Source organism: Hordeum vulgare, chromosome 5H (assembly GCF_904849725.1).
Source record: "Hordeum vulgare subsp. vulgare chromosome 5H, MorexV3_pseudomolecules_assembly, whole genome shotgun sequence".
Classification (NCBI taxonomy): domain Eukaryota; kingdom Viridiplantae; phylum Streptophyta; class Magnoliopsida; order Poales; family Poaceae; genus Hordeum; species Hordeum vulgare.
In genome coordinates this window covers 257,713,884-257,739,431 of record NC_058522.1, presented here as the reverse complement: position 1 = coordinate 257,739,431, position 25,548 = coordinate 257,713,884, and positions in this window count along the sequence as shown.

The window sequence follows — 25,548 nt, the reverse complement described above, 5'->3', positions numbered from 1 at the left end:
GTGCCGGGGCTGGTACGATCAGCCTCGTGACAATGATTCGCATGACTGGCCTCGCGAGATGCACCCTCGGGACAACGCACAGCTCCCTCCGCTGCCTCCACCGCCTCCACGAAGGAACAAGGGCGACATACGCGACGAGGAGGTCAGGGCCTACCAGGAGCCTCGCGCGGTGGCCAGCATCTCCGGTGAGGCCCACACCCCCTCGTCAAATCGCTACTTCAAGTAGCTCTGCCGCGAGGTGAACGCCATCATATAAGGCTGGGGGCTACGAGGCCCTTCAACTGGTCCCGATACCCCATCGCTTTTGACGCTCAGGACACCCTGAAGTCTGCGGGTGTCGCACGCACAGTCCCCATGACATGCACTCCCACCATCAGCAACGTGGAGGTCACCAAGACTCTCGTCAATAGAGGAGCGGGCCTCAACGTTCTCTCTATTGAAATCTTCGACACACTGCAGGTGCCTTACCACCAGCTGATACCGACCAGGCCGTTCTCGAGGGTGACCAGTGGCTCCACCGTCCCGCTAGGGCAGGTTTGCCTTCGGTCACCTTAGGCACACGTGATAACTATCACACTGTGCACATTGACTTCGACGTGGCGCACATCGGACTTCCATTCAATTCCAACCTAGGATACCCCGCGCTGGCCAAGTTCATGGCTGCAACACTCCACGGCTACAACGTCCTCAAGATGTTGGGTTGCAGCGGCATCATCACCGTCATGTGCAAGTAGAAAGAAGTGGTCTTCTCTGTAGAACACACTTACAAGGCTATTGTCATGGACCGCTCAGACGATGCCGAAGGCGATGGACCACGTGGAGTGAAAGCACATATGCTCCCTTGGTGGTTTTGATAATTCATGACAACATACATTGTCTTTAGGACTAACACTTTTACCTCGTATATTTCAGGTATAGTCCACAAAGAGCTTTTGATATAGGATTGTGTGCATATGTCCCTTTGATGCAAGGAAGGAATAGGATTGGCTCAAGCTTCAAGCAAGAAGACTCTTCATTTTATACTTTGTGAGAAATCACTTTGAGTCCATAGGAAAGCCAATACTATTAAAAGGGGGTGATGTATTATGATGAATTGGTTGCTCATGTGCTTAGAGATAGCCACAAAAAATACTCAGTCATTCTCTCACAAAATATATTTTTCCCAAGCCACATATGCAAAATCGGTGCCACCAACATTTCCTACTCGGCCATTCTGATTTTAAACATAGATAGATCCTATGCCAAACCCACCATCTAGGTACAACCAACATTCCTATTGGTGCCACCAAGATTTGGTGACCAACATTCTATTGAGATGAATTCAAATTTCGTAAATTATGATTTTTAAATCGGTCCCATCGAGATTTCGAAACCATACTAGGCCATCGTATCGGTACCACTGAGATTCTTATATCGGTCTCACCGAGAATTCACAAGTTGCCAAATTTAGTGTAACTCGGTACCACCGAGATCCATTTCGGTGTCACCGAATTGGGCAATAATGTTGTAATGGTTGGATTTTGGGGGATGCCTATATATACCCCTTCACCTACCTCTCATTCATAGAGGAAGTACTCAGAACACACTTACACATGCCAGATCCATTTTTGTGAGAGAGAGCCACCAACTCATGTATTGAGATCAAGAGATTCCAATCCTACCATGTGAAACTTGATCTCTAGCCACCCAAGTTGCTTTCCACAAGATCAATCTCTCCTACCTCCGCCAAATCTGAGAGAGATTGATTGAGTGTTGAGGAGACTATCTTTTGAACCACAAGAGCAAGGAGTTCGTCGTTCTACCACATCAATTACCTTTTGGATGGTGGTGCCTCCTAGATTGGTTAGGTGTCGCTTGGGAGCCTCCTACTTCGTGTTGTGGAGTTGAACCAAGATGTTTGTAAGGGCAAGGCGATTGCCTACTTCATTAAGATCTACCATGAGTGAGGATAGTCATGTGTGGACAGAAACCATGGTGGAATAGACAAGGCCGCTTCTTCATGGACCCCTTGTGGGTGTACCACTCCGTGGACTCTTGCAGCCGCTACCCTCCGTGGGTTGAAGTCTCCACTAACATGGACGTACGATAGCACCATCTATCGGAACCATGCAAAAAATTGTCGTGTCAACTTCTTCGCGTTTGAGCTTCCTAAGTTGTACTCCTTACTACATGTGCAAAGTCGTTACTTTCTACTACCATATTTGTTTACTACCATGTGTAGGGTGCACTAGACTTGTTAGAATCGCTAAAATCTGCCAACCACTAAATTGGGAAAAGGCTAAGATTTTAATTTATGCAAGTAGTCTATTCACCCCCTCTAGACACCTCTTCTATCGTCTCTCAATTGGTATCAGAGAAAGGTCTCCAAAACCTTGGTTTAAACACCATTGGAGGAAGATGGATGTGCCTAGTTTGGGGAATATTAGTTGTAGAGTGCCTATTCTTGATGGGGAATATTTTAGACAATGGAAATATGAATTGCTTGATATATTTGATAAATTCCATTTGCGCAAGTATGTTAAATATCCCTATGAGCCTCTCATACGTCCATTTTGCATCATGTTTTCATGTTGATATTTATCGCTTCTTGGGCTGTTATTTCACTTCACGGTACAATTCTTATGCCTTTTCTCTCTTATTTTGCAAGTTTACTTGAAGAGGGAGAATGCCGGTAACTGGAATTCTGGCTTGAAAGTGGAGCAAAGTTGAGATACCTATTATGCGCAACTCCAAAAGGTGTGAAAATCAACGAGGATTATTCTCTGGATTTATAAAAAATACTGGGCCGAAGAAGTGCCAGAGGGGCGCCAGGGGTTGGCCACAAGCCTGCACGACGCGGAACCCCCCAGGTCGCGCCATGAGGGCTTGTGGGAAACCTGCTGGCCCACTAGCCCCCCTCTTCTCCTATATGAAGGGTTTCGTCTGGGGAAAAAATCAGAGAGGAGCTTTTTCGTGGATTTGCCACCGCCACGAGGCGGAACTTCAGCAGAACCTATCTAGAGCTCCGGTAGGACGATCCTGTCGGGGAAACTTCCCTCCCGGAGGGGGAAATCGTCGCCATCGTCATCACCAACACTCCTCTCATCGGAGGGGACTCGTCACCATCAACATCTTCATCAACAGCATCTCATCTCCAAACCCTAGTTCATCACTTGTAACCAATCTCCATCTCACGACTCCGATTGGTACTTGTAAGGTTGCTAGTAGTGTTCATTACTCTTTGTAGTTGATGCTAGTTGGATTATTTGGTGGAAGAGTTTACGTTCAGTTCCTTGATGCTACTCATTACCTCTCTGGTCATGAATATGATTATGCTTTGTGAGTAGTTACTTTTGTTCCTGAGGACATGGGATAAGTCATGCTAATAGTAGTCATGTGAATTTGGTATTCGTTCGGTAATTTGATATGTTGTATGTTGTTTTTCCTCTAGTGGTTTTATGTGAACGTCGACTACATAACACTTCACCATTATTTGGGCCTAGAGGAAGGCATTGGGAAGTAGTAAGTAGATGATGGGTTGCTAGAGTGACAGAAGCTTAAACCCTAGTTTATGCATTGCTTCGTAAGGGGCTGATTTGGATCCACTAGTTTAATGCTATGGTTAGACTTTGTCTTAATTCTTATTTCGTAGTTGCGGATGCTTGCGAGAGGGGTTAATCATAAGTGGGGTGGTTGTCCAAGTAAGGGAAGTACCCAAGCGCCGGTCCACCCACATATCAAACTATCAAAGTAACGAACGCGAATCATATGAACATGATGAAACTAGCATGACAGAAATTCCCCGTGTGTCCTCGGGAGCGTTTTTCCTCGTATAAGACTTTGTCCAGGCTTGTCCCTTGCTACAAAAGGGATTGGGCCACCTTGCTGCACCATTGCTACTTTTCTTACTTGTTGCTTGCTACGAATCATCTCACCACACAATCACTTGTTACCGACAATTTCAGTGCCTCCAGATTTTACCTTGTTGAAAACCACTTGTCAGATCCTTCTGCTCCTCATTGGGTTCAACACTCTTACTTATCAAAAGGACTATGATTGATCCCCTATACTTGTGGGTCATCAAGACTCTTTTCTGGCGCCATTGCCGGGGAGTGAAGCGCCTTTGGTAAGAGGAACTTGGTAAGGAAACATTCATATAGTGTGCTGAAATTTATTGTCACTTGTCACTATGGATACTAATCTTTTGAGGGGCTTGTTCGGGGTATATTCACCTCGAATGGAAGCACAAAGAGTTGCTCCTCAACCTGCTGCACCTACTGGAAATATTTTCTTTGAATTTCCTTCAGGTATGCTTGAGAAACTGCTGGCTAATCCTTTTACAGGAGATGGAACATCACATCCAGACTTGCATCTAATCTATGTAGATGAATTTTGTGGTTTATTTAAGCTTGCAGGTTTGCCCGAGGATGAGGTCAAGAAAAGGGTCTTTCCTTTATCTTTGAAGGATAAGGCATTGACATGGTATAGGCTATGTGATGATACTGGATCATGGGACCACAATTGGTTGAAATTGGAATTTCATCAAAAGTTTTATCGTATGCATTTAGTACATCGTGATCGGAATTATATTTATAATTTTTGGCCTCGTGACAGAGAAAGCATCGCTCAAGCTTGGGGGAGGCTTAAGTCAATCATATATTCATGCCCCAATCATGAGCTCTCGAGAGAAATTATCATTCAGAACTTCTATGCTCGGCTTTCTCATGATGATCGCACCATGCTTGACACTTCTTGTACCGGTTATTTTATGAATGGAGATATTGACTTCAAATGGAATTTATTGGAGAGAATTAAACGCAACTCTGAAGATTGGGAGCTTGAAGAAGGTAAGGAGTCACGTATGAATTTCACGTTTGATTGCGTTAAATCCTTTGTTGGGACAAAGACCTTTAGTGATTTTAGCGCTAAGTATGGACTTGACTCTGAGATAGTAGCTTCATTGTGTGAATCATTTGTTGCTCATATTGAGCTCCCCAAAGAGAAGTGGTTTAAATATCATCCTGCTTTAGAAGTCAATGTAGTTAAACCCACTCCAGTTCAAGAGAAAGTCATTGCCTATAATGATCTTGTTGTTCCCAGTGCTTACATTGAGAAACCACCTTTCCTTGTTAGGATAAAGGATCATTCTAAAGCTTCAACGGTGATACGTAGAGGCTATATTAGGACACCTACACCCCCGGAGCAAATTAGAGTTGAACCTAGCATTGCTATTATCAAAGATCTTCTGTCCGACGATGTTGAGGGACATAATACTACTTCTGTGAAGATGCTGCTAGAATAGCTAAACCTCACGTTAGAGACAAACATAGGCCTGTTGTTGGCATGCGTGTGGTTTCTGTTAAGATACACTACATGAATCAGCTTCTTTGCCGTCTACCATCACAGACGACAAAGACTAAATCCCGGAAGGCAAAGAGAATACCACACAGGTCAAATAATCTCACGGCCGGCAAAGTTTCTGCGTCAGCCTATGACGGCATCGTACCTTCTTTGTCGTCTGTCCCCACAAAGCGGACGGCAAAGCTCTTTGCCGTCAGCTTTCCATAGGAGTAGTCGGCAAAGTGCTCGAGACGGCAACCGACAGGCGTTGCCTCCATTAGGGGTTAACGGAGGCTTTGCCGTCTGCCTCCCCCTTATTTATTGTCGTCTGCCTCCCCCTTATTCTTTGCCGTCTGCCTCCCCCTTATTCTTTGCCGTCTGCCGCCTCCTCCTCCCCCCTCCACTCTTTGTCGTATGCCTCCTCGTCCCCCCGTCCTCTGTGCCCTCTTCTTTGCCGTCTGTCCACCCTGGAGGCAGACAGCAAAGAGCCTATATAGACACCTCAGGATGCACAGCTGGGTGCCATGTGGCACCTTTGCCATCTGCCAGCTGATGGCACGGGTCCTTGCCATCAGCTGGCGGACGGCAAAGAGCCCATATAGTACCTGTTTTTTTTGTTTTATATTATTTCACAACATATATATACATATATATATATATATATTTGACAGCACATTCATATAATTCGCCACACATATATGATATATAGTTCACCACACATATACTTGCCAACACATATATATAATTCACCACACATATATGATATACATATAAATCAATGTACATCCCCATATATCGAAAGAACCAACATACAAAGTATTGCACTGTTTATCCATATATACATATACGTATAGTTCGACATTGTTCATCAACTCAAATGAAAACTAGATGATATACATATAAAGTTCATCCATCGACATTATTCAACTCCATGAATGCCAGCTTCCATGCATGTAGTATATCCAATGTGCAAAAATGTGAATAATAAAGTCAGAAGAAGAACAAAATATGATGTTTTTGCGCTAATTATGTCATTTTTAGCGGAAAACAAGCTAAGAATATAATATTCATGATCTAACCAAGGTTCTTATGCCATTTTTAGCTTATTATGGCATTTTGGAGCTAAATGGGTTAACTATGTCATTGTTGGGGAAATTAAAGCAAGGATAATATGAAAGAGGAGAAGAAAGAGGAGAAGGAGGAGAAGAATAAGAAATCAAGAAGGAGGAGAAGGAGGAGGAGGAGGAGGAGAAGGACCAGAAGGTCCTTGGCCTCCTCCTTCTCCTCCTCCTCCTTATCCTTCTTCTCTTCTTCTTCTTCTCCTTCTTCTCTTCTTCTTCTTCTTCTTCTTTCTTTTCATTTTTCCTATTTCTTCTCCTCTTCTCGGAGCTAAATTACCTAATTATGTCTCTTTGGAGCTAAATGGGCTAATTATCTCATTTTAGAGGAAAACAAGCTAAGTATATAATATTCATGAGCTAACCAAGGTTCTTATGCCATTTTTAGGTTATTATGGCATTTTGGAGCTCAATGGGCTAATTATGTCTTTTTGGGGAAATTAAAGCAAGGATAATATGAAAGAGGAGAAGAAATAGGAGGAGGAGGATAAGAAGAATAAATCAAGAAGAAGGAGGAGAAGGAGGAGAAGGAGGAGGAGGAGAAGGACTAGAAGGTCCTTGGCCTTCTCCTCCTTCTCCTCCTCCTCCTCCTCATTCTCCTTCTTCTCTTCTTCTTCTTCTTCTTCTTTCTTTTCATTTTTCCAATTTCTTCTCCTCTTCTTGGATCTAAATTACCGAATTATGTCTTTTTGTAGCGAAATGGGATAATTATCTCATTTTAGAGGAAAACAAGCTAAGTATATAATATTCATGAGCTAACCAAGGTTCTTATGCCATTTTCAGGTTATTATGGAATTTTGGAACTAAATGGGCTAATTATGTATTTTGGGGGAAATTAAACCAAGGATAATATGAAAGAGGAGAATAAAGAGGAGGAGGAGGAGAAGAAGAAGAAATCAAGAAGGAGGAGAAGGAGGAGAAGGACTAGAAGGTCCTTGGCCTTCTCCTCCTTCTCCTCCTCCTCGTCCTCCTTCTCCTTCTTCTCATCTTCTTCTTCTTCTTCTTTCTTTTCATTTTTCCTATTTCTTCTCCTCTTCTTGGAGCTAAATTACCTAATTATGTCTTTTTGGAGCTAAATGGGCTAATTATCTCATTTTAGAGGAAAACAAGCTAAGTATGTAATATTCATGAGCTAACCAAGGTTCTGATGCCATTTTGAGGTTATTATGGCATTTTGGAGCTGAATGGGCTAATTATGTCTTTTTGGGGGAAACTAAAGCAAGGATAATATGAAAGAGGAGAAGAAAGAGGAGGAGGAGGAGAAGAAGAAGAAATCAAGAAGAAGGAGGAGAAGGAGGAGAAGGAGGATGAGGAGAAGGACTAGAAGGTCCTTGGCCTTCTCCTCCTTCTCCTCCTCCTCCTCCTCCTCCTCCTTCTCCTTCTTCTTCTTCTTTATTTTCATTTTTCCTATTTCTTCTCCTCTTGTCCTCTTCTCCTCTTTTTGGAGCTAAATTAGCTAACTATGTGTTTTTGGAGCTAATTGGGCTAATTATCTCATTTTAGACGAAAACAAGCTAAGTATATAATACTAATGAGCTAACCAAGGTTCTTATGCCATTTTGAGGTTATTATGGCATTTTGGAGCTAAATGAGCTAATTATGTCTTTTTGGAGCTAAATGGGCTAACTAGTTCATTGTTGGGGAAATTAAGTCAAGGAGAATATGAAATAGGAGAAGAGAAACTTACCGTAGTGGTCATCAAGGAGGAGAAACACCTGGAGAAGGGTCGTGCGATGCCGCTCGGGAGTTATTCTGCAGAATAGATATTTTGCAATGTCTCAGTTAGCATGATGACACTCAATTATTAATACTAGTTTATAATGAAACTCACCGTGCCAATCGAAGAGAAGACGGGCATCGGCGGAGGGACTTGACCGCTCTTCTCGCAAAGACCCTGAAGAGTGGGTCATATTAGTTAGTAATGAAACAGACATTACACACATGATTTGGCTAATGTGAAATAAAACTTACCACAAAAAGCTCTTACAGGGCCCGTTGACCCGCCTCATTCTGGGACCTCTCCTCCTCAATCAATCGTGTCGTGGTCTGGTCCCTCTTATCAAGAGCAACCTCACTTGCCAATCTCTCTTTCTCAAGAGCAGCCTCAAGAGCAGCCTGGCTTGCCAATCTCTCTTTCTCAAGAGCAGCCTGGTTTGCCAATCCCTCTTTCTGAAGAGCAGCCTGAAACACCATTCCTCGTTACCAGAGTAATCATCTATGGTGACACACATAATGAAATGGATGAAAGTGTTCTTAGTCCGTACAACTAACCTCGATGGCAAGTTCGACTGGCCGTGGACGACGCATTATCTCAGGATAGCTGCTCGACTCGCGCGCCTTGATCTCCGGAAGAGTGAGTGGACAACGTATTATCCCATATCCAATGACAATCGAGCCATGGGGCCTCCCGCCACCATATATCATCACCAGCTTTGGATCCAAAGGTTCCTGGCTGGGGTTAAAGTCATCCCCTTTCCTAGCCTTCCCCGCGTCCCTGTATGCCACGAGCTTCTGGTGGGATGATATGTTGGTGAAGTTATTGGATCATCCAGGTCAGACTCAGAGAAAGCCTTCGCCTTCTTGTACGAGGCAGTATGGGCCATGCCATAAAGGTCGTACAAGTGTGGCATCTCCGTCTTATTGTGATGCGCCTAAAAGAGAGGAACAAAATATGAGCATCAAGAATGAATTGCATGAATCATGAAGCAAATCACATACCCAGTTTCGTCCAAACTGAAGTAAGTTGGCGCAGCCTTGATGGTGTGGCACACCAACCATTTGGCTACGCCGATCCTTCATATTCTCATGGACGGCTCGCCAGCTGCATGTGCACCACTCATCAACCAACGCCTCCCAACAATCCATCTTATCTGCACACCATCTCGGGGCACCTGTAAGTTATTAGAAAGAATTTTCAGCGCTATGCCTATGAATGAAATCAAGAAAACTACGTAGAAGGACTTAAGAATAGGTAATTACCTTCATGTATTGCTCCTTCTTCAGAAACTTTCCGCGACAATCCTTCTTCTGCTTCTTAATGCCACGCGTGGCGTAGTAATCTCGAATAGCGTGCGGCCGAGCCTCGTGGCGCAAGTTCTTTAGTAACCGCCTACACTCGGCCTCGAGAACCCTGGCCGCCTCCTCCTCATATCCATCCTCACACCTATAGAAGGTCTGCAATCAAACGTGAAAACACCGATTAGTACAATAATTAGCTATATTGTTAATTTTAGATTCTGTAAAAGGATAATTTACCCAAAAGCTCTTGATCACCATCTCGGCCCTCGTGTGGCACAAGACACCATCTATAATCTCCTCCGGCGGGGCCTGTGCAGCCTGGTAGTGCTCCTAGGAAAATCCTAGTGTAGGAACCTGACCCTCACCAGGCAACGTGACAAACCCCGGGAAATTTGTCCGGCAAAGCACACCAAGGACGGAGTTCAGCCTGCGGACTCCAAGAGGGTGTACCCATCCCCTGCAGTATGATAAGGTCAACGCATTAGATATTTAAACAAACTTGAAGGCAAAAGCTAGAAAAAGAGTAAATGTACTTACCTATCTCCTTCGGGTTTAATCACCGGCCTCTGCTCGCGTGTAGCCGGCGCGACCGGGAGACGTGTACTACCACGCTTGTACATGGTGGCCCCGTCCACCTGCACATCGCCCTCACTATCCGTAAGCTCATCCCCGCCATCCCCACCCCCTGACTCACCCAGACCCTCGGTCCAATCTGGCAACTCGGTGCGATCTGGCCAGGTCTCCCATCCGGGCCTCTCCACGTCGAGTGAAGCCTCCGGAACCGTAGTCTCCTCCGGCTGCTCCTGGGCCGAATGCACCTCGACCCGATGCTGCTCCTGGACCGGAGTCTCATGGGACGAATGCCCGTCAACAACAGGCTCCTAGAACGAAGTCCCCATAGCCTCCTCCGCAAACGGGTCGACCATAGTAGTCCTATGCTAGGGTGAATGAGCAGGTGGTGGTGGCGAGGACGGCTCAACAGTCCTCCTGGATCTTCCGCGGCCACGACCTCTCCCTGTACCCTTCCCCTTCTTCCCTACCCGACCAGTACCTCTCCCAGTGGGCAATGCCGCCGACGAAGAAGAACCCACGGGTGGTGTCGACAGACTGTCTGCCAAGGCTCTACGGAGAGATAGGGGTGGAAGGGAAGTACCACCCCTCGTGCGGGGAGCCTCGGAAGAACCCGTCGAGCGATCTAGACCAGCGCCCACCATCTTTCCACACCTAGTGACCTGCCATGATAAAGATTAAAAGAAATTAGTACAACATAAAAAAATTGAATAACTGACATGAATAATAATATGTACATGAATAATAAAGATTACAATATATATAATTTAAGTTGTGAATCTTACAAACTAATAATCATCATCAATAAATGCATCATCATCATCACTATCACGCATGTCTTCATGAATGACGTGCTCGTCGGGTTCAACGGCGTGAAGTTGTGAAAGACCTCCCTTTAATCTTTGAAGCATTGACAGGTCATCCGCATCAGTAACCTCTACGAGTTCCAGGTCTTCTAGTTCTGGCTCAGGGCTGGAGTCGGATTCAATGTCGCTGTCTACTTCCATGTTCTTGGGTGAAGCACGACGGTTCTTGAAACGTTTCTTGGAAAGACGTGTTTCTTGGAAGAATTCTCCGTCATATGTGTTTGGGTTAATGTGAGGTTCATAATCCTGTTCATTTGGGAGAGGTGGTCTGACATGTGGCCGCACTTCATAAACAACATACCAACCTTCCAGATTCTTATCCGTTTGGCATGCCCACGGTAGATAGAATACTTGGGTCGCCTGTTGAGCCGTAATATAGACATCGGGAACATCTAAATGGGTGTTTGGATTGATTTTGACTAGTCCTGTATGTTCATGAGTCCTTCTAGTCTTTCTCGTCTGGAACCAATAACATTTGAAGACTACGACGTTCGGTGGGTTTTCACCATAGAATTGAAGTTCATAAATTGCTTCAACTCTTCCATTATACTCTATAACACCTTCGCCGATAGCAGAGACACCACAATTTTTATATTTCCGGTCGGGCATAGATATCTCTTTGCCAAAGGTACGAAAGAGATACCCGTTGATGTTGTATTTCTCAAATGAATGGACCTTATAGTCAAAACCATTAACGACTTGCCTCAATTAGGCATCCATAGACTCTGAATTAGCCTACAAGTTTAATACGAAACGGTTGTTGCATTAGCTGCAAGTTAGAACAAGAATGAAATGGTCCATTATTGATAATTACCGTTTGTTTGAACCAAGAGATGAAACCGGGATAGCTGCCTCCTGTCTTTGACAGAAGCTCATACTCTTCAACGGAATCATTTTCGATCACTGCTCCATCCGAGAATTTGGCGACGTAAAAGTTTTTTGAAATATCCGGGAATAAGAGCAGTTCAAATGAATTAGAAGTTACGGGAAAATGTGCCGAGAACTAACTCGATGTACGGCCACACTTCTGTTAGGTTGTTGAAGATATACAACGGAATGTTCCGCCATTCTTTGACATCCAACGTTATTGGTTTCGAAGCACCGGCTGGTGTGAGCTTCCCTTTGAATAGGCTGAGGTTGGACCCACCTTTTTTAGGGTCTGCATCATTGTGCCGAGGCTTCGGATTATGCAAATGATGATTTTTGGCTTCGTAGTGTGCTGTCACAAAGTTTGCCACCTCCTCGGTAATGAATGCCTCAGCCATCGATGCTTCAATTCTACGCTTATTTTTACATTTAGCTCGAAGGGTCTTCTGCATCCTCTCAGTTGCATAGCACCAATGATCTTGCACGGGCCCACCCAATCTTGCCTCGGTCGGTAGATGTAAAATCAAATTCTGCATTGGATTAAAGAAGCCCGGTGGAAAGATCTTCTCTAACTTGCACAACAACTCCGGTGCAAACTCCTCCATGTCTTCTACCACGCCAGGCAACAATTCTTTCGCACAAAGAACACGGAAGAAATAGCTCAGCTCCGCCAGTACTAGCCATTCATCCTCAGGAATAAAGCCACGTAATATCACTGGCATTACCCGCTCTAGCCATATGTGCCAATCATGACTCTTGAGACCAAAGATTTTTATTTTTTCAAAACTCGCTCCCCTCTTTAGATTCGCTGCATACCCATCGGGGAACATCAAGTGCATTTTGACCCACAAGATAATTTCCCTCATAGCTGGCCTTCCAAGATTGAACCAGGCCTTTGGCTTCGACCACTTCTGCTTTCCTTTGCCTTCTCGCATGTTTTGTAACGGTCTATGACATAGTGTCTCTTGATCGACTCTAGCCTTAATATTATCCTTTGTCTTCCCATCTATGTCGAACAATGTACCAAAAATAGCCTCTCCGATATTCTTTTCAGTGTGCATCATGTCGATATTGTGTGGAAGAAGGAGGTCTTTGAAGTAAGGCAGATCCCAGAAGCATGGCTTGTGAGTCCAGGCGTGTTTTGAATTATACCCCTTGAAATACCCTGGACGCTCTGGATCAGGCTCGAGGGCATTGAACTGATCCAGGATCTGTTGGCCTGTGAACGCAGGTGGTGCCAAGTTTTTGACAACTTTACCTTTGGTAAAGTTCTTCTTGTCTTTTCTGAACTGATGGTCAGGATCCAGGAATTGTCTATGCAAGTCAAAGCAAGAATACTTCCGACCCTCCTGCAACCAATGAAACTGAAGAGCTGCCTTGCATTGGGGGCACGGGAACCTTCCATGCACACACCATCCAGAGAATAGCGCATACGCTGGCAAGTCATGCATAGAGTACATGTACCACACATGCATTTTGAAGTTTTCTTTTCTAGCGGCATCGTATGTCTTGAACCCATTATCCCAAGCTTCTTCCAATTCATCCTTAAGTGGTTGCAGGTACACATTCATATTCTTCCCCGGATAATTGGGCCCTGGAATTATCAACATCAGAAATATGTTCTTTCTTTGCATAATCTGCCCGGGGGGGGGGAGATTGAGTGGAATGACAAATACAGGCCAACAACTGTATTGGGTTGTCGTCATGCCGAAGGGATTAAAACAATCCGTGGCGGTGTAGACTCGAGGATTCCTTGGATCTGCCGCTTTATCCTGATGCAATCCATCGAAATATTTCCACGCTTCCCCATCCGATGTGGGTACCATCATCTTATTCCCATCCGCATCTAGTTCGGTTCTTTTGCCCAATTTGTGCCATGTCATCTGTCTGGCTGTCTCTTCGACCATGAAAAGGCGTTGAAGTCTTGGTACGATTGGCATATACCAAAGAACACTAACAGCGATTTTGGTCTGCCTCTTCTCACCCATACCGTTGTCTACCACAAGATACCTGCAAGACACGCAATTGGGACAATAGTCCAAGTGTGCATACTCCTTCCTAAATAAGACACATCCTTTCTCACATGCATCTATCTTCTCATAGGGCATCTTAAGTATTTTGTCCGACTGGTACAGGTTTGTAGGCATAACATGGCCTTTGGGTAGGAAACGTCCAAATAGTGTCATCATCGCGTCGTAGCATTCTCTTCCCAAGTTGAACTGAGCCTTCAGAGCCATTACTTGTGCCATTGCATCCAGCTGACAGAGCTCAGTGTGCTCATGGAGAGGACGTGTTGAAGACTCGAACATTTCATAAAAGGCCTTTGCAGATTTGTAACATCCCAAAATTATAAATTTTGGAATGTTAATATAATTATTATTAGATTGTTTGTTGGTTGCGTGAGTGATTGAAACTTGTGTGAAATTTGAAACTTTTCGAAACTTCTGAATGAGAGGGAATAAAATGACTTTCCCCTTCTCCGGTGAATTCAAATTCAATCTTTTAAAAGCAAAGAGAGAAGATGACATGACTTCTTCAACTATAAAGAATTTGAACGGAGATATTTGCATTGAATTCTTTTGCATTTCCATTTGTTTTCTTCGTGCAACAAAATGCCGGGAAATACATTCTAGAGCGGAGGAACTTGACCCTCGAACCCACGGGCATTTTGAAAGTTATTTGAACCCTCAAACTTAGAGGATCATTTGAAAATTATTTGCAAAAGAAAATAAACCTTTTAAGCAATTTTGTGAAAATAATATTTTCTGAAGTTTTTATTTTTGCCCTAGAAAAATGCCCATCATCTATATTTTATTTTTTTGATAATTGTAGTATATAAAAACTATTTATTCCGAATTGATTTGATTTCCTTTTTATCGTTTTAGTTTCCTAGTTTTAAAAATAGGAAAGAAATTGTTTCTATTAGGAAACTCCAAGTGGCCCATTTAGACTTTCCTATTTTGGCCCAACAGGAGATCTTCTTCTTCCTCCCCTCTTCCTCAAGTCACAGGAAGTTTTCCTTCCATGGAGAGGAGATCCCCACCTCCGGGATTCGCGAAGCACATTCCGTCCCCGCGCCTCCCGTCGCCTCTATAAGAACCCCCTGCACCTCCTCGTTCCATTCCCGTTGAAACCATCCCTTCTCCTCGCCTCTAGCTCGCGCACCCCTTGCCGGAGTTGTCACCGGAAAACTCGCCAGAGAACTCCCCACCGTCGCTCCCCCCCTCCACCACTCCTCCCTACAGAGCCCCACCAGCACCCCTGCACCCCGCCACCACCCCGCCACCCCTTCACCCCCCCTCCACCGCCCCCTGCTGCTCCTCCCCGTCCTCATCGCCATTACCAGCGAGCAGCAGCACCACCAGCAGCTTTCACCCTTCGGCCCCCCCACCTGCAGGCTCCCTTCTCCCCTCCGGCCCTCCCCCCCCAGGAGTCTCCACCGGCCCCACCACCCCTCGCCGGCCCCTACCCCACCCCACCGGAGCTCACCCCCTGCACCTCCTTCCCACCTCGGCCACCATAGCCAGCCACGGGAGCAGCTCCAGCCACGGTAAGGACTCCCTCCTCTCTCTGTTGTTTTTTCTTTTGTTTTGTTAGCCCTTAGATCCATATCCTACGGGTTAGATTAGTTCTTAGGATACCTCTTCGGTTAGATTAGAAAAATCGTGCTGATTTGGATCCACTAGTTTAATGCTATGGTTAGACTTTGTCTTAATTCTTCTTTCGTAGTTGCGGATGCTTGCGAGAGGGGTTAATCATAAGTGGGATGCTTGTCCAAGTAAGAGCAGTACCCAAGCGCCGATCCACCCACAATTCAAACTATCAAAGTAACGAACGCGAATCATATGAACATGATGAAACTAGCATGACAGAAATTCCTGTGTGTCCTCGGGAGCGTTTGTCCTCCTATAAGACTTTGTCCAGGCTTGTCCCTTGCTACAAAAGGGATTGGGCCACCTTGCTGCACCGTTGCTACTTTTTTTACTTGTTGCTTGCTACGAATCATCTCACCACACAATCACTTGTTACCGACAATTCGAGTGCGTGCAGATTTTACCTTGCTGAAAACCAGTTGTCAGATCCTTCTGCTCCTCGTTGGGTTCGACACTCTTACTTATCGAAAGGACTATGATTGATCCCCTATACTTGTGGTTCATCAACCTCCCATTGACCCTTTGCATCCTTCTCATGATGAAGAACTTGATATGCTTGGTAATCTTAAAACTGTAAATCTAATCATTAGAGGACTGCCAAGAAATGTGCTTAATCAATTGCAAAATTTTGAGTGTGCTTACACTTTGTGGAAAGACTTAGAGAAAATATATCCTGACTATTCACCGAAAAATCTTGAGATCATTTTCCATAAATGCATCGCCTTTCACAAAATGAAGCCAACTAGTCCTAATTTTCATAAATGCCTTTTTGAGCTTTGTGACCTCACGGGTGCTAAAGGAGATGGCATTAACATTAACAGTGTCATTGTTGATGCCATTCACATGCATAAATATGAACATTGTTATAGTCAAAACTCTGATGAAATTCTTGTTTCTTATGACGAGGATATTTCGTCTGACGACGACAATGTAGAGCAAGTCTACTACAATGAAGATAAAGGGTTTGAGATCGAGTACGAAAAGACCACGAGGAACCTTAGTCTTATGGTGAAGCTTGGAGACTACATGGCCGGAGAAAAGGAGTGGTTCTTAACGGTGGATGCACCGATCACATGACCGAAGATAAAGACATGTTTCACGAGATCACACCAAACCATGGACCTCGAAGGTATGTGGCCTTTGAAGACAAGGGTAAGGTACTTGGTCTTGGTAAGGTAGCCATATCTCGTGATAGTTCTATTCAAAATGTCATGCTTGTTGAACCACTTAGCTACAATCTTATTTCCGTATTTGGACTAGCAGACTTTGGTTTCAATGCGCTATTTACGAAAGTTGACTGCTGAGTGTTTCATAGCAACAACCATAACATGGTCTTTACTGGTATCCATAGAGATGATCTATACATTGTCGATTTCACTAAAAAAATCCAAACCCCGTACATGTCTTATTGCAAAATCTTCTAAAGGTTGGGTATGGCATAGAAGGTTAGGACATGCAGGTTTGCGTAACCTTGGCATGCTTATCAAAGGTGATCATATTCTTGGTGTTACAGATATTACCTTTGACAAATATGGACTTTGTAGCGCTTGTCAAGCAGGAAAGCAAGTTGGTGGAAGTCATCCCGTGAAGAACATCATGACTTCAAGAAGGCCAGTCAAGATGCTTCGCATGGATCTTTTTGGTCCCAATGCTTACAAGAGCCTTAGTGGAAGTTCTTATGGTTTACCCATTGTTGATGATTTTTCAAGATTTACGTGGGTATTCTTTCTTGGTGATAAGTCGTGGGTACAAATTATCTTCAAGAACTTTGCTCGGAAAACTCAAAATCAGTTTGAAGTGAAGATCAAGAAAGTTTGAAGCGATAACGGAACAGAGTTCAAGAACACAAATGTGGATACTTTTCTTGACGAAGAAGGTATCTCACATGATTTCTCAGCGACGTACACACCTCAACAAAATGGAGTTCTTGAGAGGAAGAACTGGACTCTCATAGAGATGGCCAGAATGATGCTCGACGAATACAAGACGCCACAACACTTTTGGGCAGAAGATGTGGAAACAGCTTGTGAGGCCATAAACTGACTCTACTTGCACAAGCTTCTCGGTAAAACGGCATATGAGAAACTCACCGGTAACAAACCTCAAGTTGGATACTTTCGAGTGTTCGTCTCAAAGTGCTACATTCTTGATAAGCATTGTCGCACTAAATTTGCTCCTAAATCTCATGAAGGTTTCCTACTTGGTTAGGGATCAAACTCTCACACTTACCGTGTCTACAACAGCTTCATTCAAAAAGTTGAAGAGACCGTAGATGTAAAGCTTGATGAATCTAATGGTTCGCAAGTCGAATAATTGCCAAATGATGTAGGAGATAAGGTAACTTCGTAAGCCATCTAAGATCTACCTATCGGCAAGATTCGTCCCATGGAGGTGAGGGAAAGTACTTCATCAATTCAAGTGGAAGCCCCTACTTCGCATCAACGCAAACCACAAAACAAGATGGAGGCATCCACAAGCGGTACACGACACGATGAATTAGAGGAAGAAGTACATCGTAATGATCCACCTCAACCTTCCTCACCACCACCTCAAGGAGATGACATCGTGAACGACAACGTGCAAGATGGTGATGATGAAGAACCTACACCATCCAACCGGAAGAAGCTTTCACAAGTTTGAGCAAGAGTGGACAGAGATCATTCGCTGAATTAAATATTCGGTGACATACAAACCGGGACAGTCACTCGCTCTAAATATCGTTTAGATAACTTTTGTGAGCATTATTCTTTCATCTCTAGCGTTGAGCCTTTGAAGCCAGAACAAGCCCTTCAAGACCCGGATTGGGTGAGTGCCATGCACGAAGAGCTACACAACTTCGAGAGGAATCAAGTGTGGACACTTGTTGAAAAGCTTGAAGGTAAGAAAAACATCATCGATACAAGATGGGTGTTTCGGAACAAGCAAGATGAAGATGAACAAGTTGTACGCAACAAGGCGCGTCTCGTAGCCCAAGGATACACGCAAGTCGAAGGTATGGACTACTGTGAGACTTATGCTCATGTTGCTCGTCTTGAAGCCATTCACATTCTTCTCACTTATGCCAATCACCATGATATTACTCTTTACCAAATGGATATCAGAAGTGCTTTCATAAATGTTGAAATTGGGGAGGAGGTTTATGTCAAACAACCTCCTGGCTTTGTGAACCCCAAGAAACCTAATCATGTTTACAAACTCCGTAAAGCTTTATATGGTCTTAAACAAGCCCCTAGAGCTTGGTACAAATGTTTAAGGAAGTTTATCATTGAAAAGGGTTTTGAAATTGGTAAAATTGACGCAACCTTATTCATTAAAGGAGTTAATGGAGAACTATTTGTGTCCCAAATATATGTTGATGATATTATCTTTGGTTCTACCAACCCACATTTTAGTGAGAAATTTGGAATATTGATGTCAGAGAAAGATGAGATGTCAATGATGTGTGAGCTAAAATTCTTCCTTGGAATGCAAATAAAACAATCGAAAGAAGGTACATTTATCTCTCAGAGCAAGTACACCAAAGACTTAATCATGAATTCAATATGCAAGAGTGCAAAGGTATGAGAACCCACATGCCTACTAGTGGACATATTGACCTCACTAAGGAGGACAAACCGGTTGATCAAAGAGTTTACCAATCAATGATTGGTTCACTCCTATATTTATGTGCCTCCCATCTTGATATCAAGTTGAGTGTTGTCATGTGTGCCCTATACCAAGCGGCATCTAAAGAGTGTCATCAATTGGTTGTTAAAATAATTGTGAGATACCTAATACATACACCAAACTTTGGTATATGGTATCCCAAGGGATCTTCTTTTAATCTTATTGGCTATTCCAACTCGGACTATGTCGGAGACAAGGTTGATAGAAAATTCACCTCGGGTACATGTCAATTTCTTGGGAGATTTCTTCTGTCTTGGTCATCCAAGAAATAAAACTCGGTATCTGTTTCTACTGTCGAAGCTGAATATATAATCGTCGGATCATATTGTGCCAAATTACTATGGATGAATCAAACTCTTAAGGATTATGGCATTCATATTAGAAATGTTCCATTGTCGTGTGACAATGAAGGTTCTATTAAAATTGCCTACAATCATGTGCAACATTCTTGAATAAAACATATTCAAGTGCGACATCATTTCATTCATGATCATGTTGGTAAAGGAGATATAGATCTTAAGCATGTTCGTCTCGACAAAACAATTAGTTGATATCCTTACCAAACCAATTGATGAGAAAGTATTTTGTCATTTGAGTAGTGGATTGAACATGATTGATGCTTCAAACTTGAGCTTGACTCACTCGGATGCATGCAGGGTCATGAGCTTGATTGTCCATTCCATGATGCCATTGATATGACACTATTTTATATCTTGGAAAACTATGCCCCCTTGTATTGCATCTAACATTTTGTAGGCACTTGGAAGAAATACACTTCACAATATTGTCATCAACTCACATAAAAAACAATCTTGTCATGGCCAAGTATCAACAATCCCTTCTTCGAAGATGGAGGAATAAGACAACAAAATCATATCCTTGACAATTATATGATAATGAAATTCACTCATGCCATTTGGATATATTATGTTCTTCCTTGCGGGACTAACCATTGTAGGTGAAAAGTGAACTAAATTGACAAGGATAGCTCCCAACTCAAGATGGTCTTCATCAACTTGGAGCATCCACGACAAGTTCACCTACATGCCACATCATCAACATCATTCAAAGGTATGTTGTAACGACCATGATGCGGTCCTTTCCGATCTGGGGGTCGAGGCCCCCGAATAGGAAAGAAGCGCATCTAAGCGTTTCGCAAGAAAATAACATAGCACAAATAATAATACAAGTAGACAATTCGGGATTCAACTGTCTTCTTATTAATAACTCAGAGTACATCACAGATACAATCAAGGTAGTTCCGCTACGGACTACGAAACATGGACAATGCTATGCTACCCTGCTGCAGGCCCACGATCACGACCACGCCTTAGTCCTCTGGATAGTTCACGTAGAGGCGGTCTGTCTCCTCGTCGTACTGCCACGCCAGTTGGGTGCCGTCGGGATCATCTGTCTCTGGGGTACCTGTACCTGCTGGGAGTTTCGAAGGAATCCGTGAGCCACGGGGACTCAGCAATCTAAGACCTTGGTGCCAGAACTAGTCATGTTATTGGGTAGGGTAAGGGAGAAGTGTATCAGGCTGCAGCAACCTATGCTTGATTAAGTGGCTAACCTACGCAAAGTAGAAGTGAAGGTGGTCTACGCTAACGGTCGGGATTACTTGATCAGTAAGTGATCATGTACACCTACCTACGGCATTCATAACCCCACCGTGTTCCCGATCGAAGAGAGATCTTCGAAGGGACAGTCACGGTTACGCACACAGTTGGCAGTTTTATTAGTTTATGTTTAAGTTCTCTAATACCGATGTTAATAAAATATTCCAAGTTGCCACATAACCGCGGGCACGGCTTTCCGAAAGATTAAACCCTGCAGGGGTGCTCCAACTAGTCCATCACAAACGAACACAGGCCGCAAAGGCATCCTCTATCACGAATCTCGTGATCTCGTCGGATTCCTTAGAGGAAAACCTCAACTCTGAGGGAAACCTAAGCTTCACTGGGATTCCTATACGCAAGATATACCGCTAAGGTAAGACAAGGCTAGCAGGACCTCCCGACGTGTCGACGACCCCGATAAGAGCCGCGTATCTCAGTCTCAGGACACGCCGGATGGAACTAGCTACAGGTGCCAAACCTCAAGTTTCCTTGTGGTGGCCCCGCAGGCAGACCAGTTTGGACCAACACTCCTGAGGAGCACTGGCCCGGGTTGTTGATTAAAGATCCTCGGGGTAGCTACTCCCTATACAGATTATTATTAAGTTATTAGCAAATTAACAACAATGTTGGGTCCTGCCGGACAAGCCTTAGCACTACGTGATTTATCAAGGGGGTCCCCATAACAACCCCGAACGTGTTAGGAGCGATCATTATGGAATCAAACACCGGTAACCGGTAACTAAGGCGGCAATAACGGAACAAAGCACCCGGCAAAAGGCTAGGCCTCCCGTCATTTACCAAGTATATAGGTACATTAATTAAATTACAGAATTTAATATAATGATATCAAGCTCATGTCATCACATGTGTGTAAAACAACTGCAACTAGCAATGCTAACATTAGTAGCTGAGCAAGCCTACTTAGCCACACAAGTTTGCTAGGAAGGAGAACGGTGTTTGGGATCATGGCATTTCAAGAGGCAATTTAATTTCAGTGGTAGGCAGCGAGCAATATGACATGGAAACGAAACTAACATAACAAGTCTAGAGATGGAATCAAGGTCATATCATCTTGCCTGTGGTATCCTCAGCTTGGAATGGTTCTGGTTCGTCCTGCACGTACTCTCCTGACTCCACGTATTCGTTCTCCGATCCCGGTGCTACCCAACAAAAGAATAACAGCCAATGAACAGCAGCACCACAAGATGCAACAATCACATGATGCATGAGATGAAAATTGAGCATGCACCACTATTTCTATCACTAGCACAAGCAAAATAAACTACTGCAAGTTTCTGGACAGAACTGTACACTAAGCTATTTTGACATGCATTCGAATGACATGAACAGATGCGGCTCGTGAAAACGGTGGAAAACCATGTAAAGAACATTGCAAACGGAGCTACGGATCAACGGGAATCAACGAAACAAGATATGAAGCTCTACGTGCAAGAATCAACACCACACTCACAATTGGCACGAATCTGGTATTCCCAGGTAGCCAAGACAAGTAACAACCCAACATGAATGGATTGGAGCAAGTAAGAACACCACAACATCAACTAAGCACACACATTGACCAAAATGACAAAACTACACAATCTGCCATAATCTGCATCTTAGCTCTTTGGGAGCTACATGCAACATAGCTACAGGTCTCCAAACATGACAAATAATATATGTGGTTGTTTCCAACCAAGAACACTACAAGCACCGGCAAGAATCACAGCAAAAGGAATTAAACTCTAGAAGACAAGGCCACAAACTTTCCCGAAACCATCAGATCTTAGGGACTTAGTGAAAATTCCTGCACCTGAGTATCTGTCTCTGTTCTGAAGCTTTTTTACAGCAATCAAAACACAACCTACTGGACTCCAAATGATTTGAAATTTGAGAGGAAGCTTCAAAAACATACCAGGTTCAAAATCCTAGCACTGAACTAAGGCTAGTTCTCAACAGAATGATCAGCACATCCTCATCCATAGGGGAAGAAAATGTTTCCAGAATCCCACACTAATCTGGAATTTTTCAGCCACATGCCCACTTCGTCTAGGCATAGTTTGCACACACATAACACCAAGTGATAAATGACACCACTATGGTGTAGAGCAAAACCCCTACTACTATCACACAAAAGCTCATGCCCTTGGGCTCCACCTACTCCATGGAATCAAAGATCAAACTTGCAACAAAACTGAATATGTCAACTCCAAAAGGTATCCTACTAAGACAACAACTACAAAGGTTGAGTTCATGTGCACAATGACAAAGTGACATGGGTGTTTGAACCCCATGTTTGTGTCATGTACATCAACAACACACTTACTTCTCACAAGTCACCCCACACCACAACATCATGCCCTCTCACATATGGACATGTGAAGGTGCATAGTTTCGCAAGGTGGGAAGTTCCACACACACACATATATCATCACCACAAACCCCATCACAAGCTCTCAAACCCAAGAACAACATGAGGGGGAAAACTACTAAGCAACTAACTTGGAAGCATCACCTCTCAAACATTTTTAGTAGGTACCACATGTGGTGTGCACTCACTACAAACACATCTCCATACCTACACCATCAACTTCACTTACAACCCCTATGTACACATGCCTACTTGCAATCACACCATCAACATAAACTAGCAAGATCACATACACACACATATGACTTAAGCCACTAACACACATATATCACTATTCTAGTGTCTACAAAACACACACACAAATACAACCTGCACCCATCTACACTAGCAGGAAAAGTATTAAAAAGGACACCTTGATGTCTATGCATAAGAAAAAGAAGTAACAGAAATAAAAGGAAAGCAAAAAAACAGAAATATGCAGCAGGGCTCCTGGGAATCGAACCCAGTACCTCTCATACACATAAACAACACCTAGCCACTACACCACTGCCACTGTGTCGACAGGGTAGGGGAAGTAAATAGGGTAACCTGTCCCTGTTGCTACTGTGCAATATAAAACAGCAAAACACAAAAGAGTGTCGAGGGGGGGATCGAACCCACGCCCTCCATCAGGCACGCTACGCTAGTTACCACTGGGCTACGAAACGATGACTGACCGAGATGGAACCTAAGGCAAGGTAAGCTAACGCGAGCACGCGGTGCTCTGCACGGCACAGGGAAGCGCCGGCGACAGGGAGGCCGCCAGTGCACCGCTCTGCTGTTGCTGCTGCGACGCGTCAGGGAGGCCGTCGCCTGCTGCTGCGGCACGCCTCCCACACGGACTGCACCTGCGCTACAACACACACACCAACACCCATGCGCGAAGCACTTGCAACTCTCTGCTGACAGAGATTATGGCGGCATGGGGGCTCTACGTCGGCGAGGGGTCCGAAAGCCTCGGTGCTGCAACTACTACGAGAGGAGAGTGAGTATCCACCTGCGCCACACACCCACAACATCAAAAGCTCATGCATCTCCTACCACTAACGTCAACCTGCTACTGCTGCTGCTCGAGCAGCGAGAATGCCCACGCCCTCGTCGGATCCGGGCTGACCACGGAGGAGGAAAGAAGGGGGAGGACGACCTCACCTTGGGGAAGGAAGGAGGGGACCCCACGGCGACAAGACGATGGAGAGGAAGGAGACGAACTGTTGCTGTCGAACCGAAGAAGAGGAAGAAGAGCTCCTGGACCGAGGCGATGACGAGATCCTGGCCGTCGTTGAGGTCGCTCCTCAACCTCAGTGATGGCGGGAATAGAGCGCGGGGTGACCTCCCGTGCCCCTGGACATGGCCACCGGTGCCAGAGATGACGGGAGGACGGCGTTCGACGACGGAGGGTTCTCTCTCTCTAGAGAGCTTACCAGGGAGAGGGAAGAGAAAAGGAGGGAGGTGGCGGCGGCGCTGGAGGAAGGAGGGGGACCCTAGGGAAGGAGGAAGGTTCCCTCCACCTTATATCACCTCGGGGGAGGCGCTAGGGCCACAGGATCGAAGGGGAGGCGATCGGGAGGTTGAGCTGCGGTCGTACAGAGATGACGTCGAGAGGAGGAAGAGAGGTTCGCTCTTGTGGGCTCTGTGCACGTGAGGGAGAGAAGATGGGCCGGCCAGGAGGGAGAGAGCCCACCTGTGGCGGCAGATAAGGGAAAACCATTCCTATTGATTTCCTATTTACAGAAATAATAACAGGGAAGAAAGAAATGCACATGGGTATATACAAGTGATAAAAATATAACAAGCACATCCCTGGACTTGGAAAATCAACTCCTAATTAATAAAAATAAGACTAAGGATATAGGAGCAAGTAGATATTTTACAAAACAGCATTGGTTTGATCTGTTTTGTAATTTCATATGCACCTTTAACACCCATTCAAAACCAGCAATTCACATCTCTCATCCATCACTATTTTAGCTAAAACATGGGCATTATTTTAAAAGGGAAAGGAAGAGGTGGAATTTTACATAGGGAAAAAATAGAGAGGAGGAGAAGGTGGTCGGTTTTGAAAACTAAGCACTTGCTAACACATGCACCACTCCACTCAAGCCACACAAGCATGAAATCACAAGATCACATAAATCACACCTAGCAATACCACATGGAACCATATCAAGACATAGCATCATAAGGTATGGCAAGGATGGTATGACATCGATGCATGCATGCAAAAGAAGAACACAATGTGACAGATGAAATCATACATGCATAGATAACTCTCATGACAAAGTCAAGGTGGTCCCACATGGAAGGTTACAAAAAGGAAAAGTCTTACACTTGGGGCACTACAAATTCTCCCGCACTACAAAGAAGATCTCGTCCTCGAGATCTAAGACTGAAAGAAATCGGGGAATTCGGAACGGAGGTGATCCTCGCGTTCCCACGTAGCCT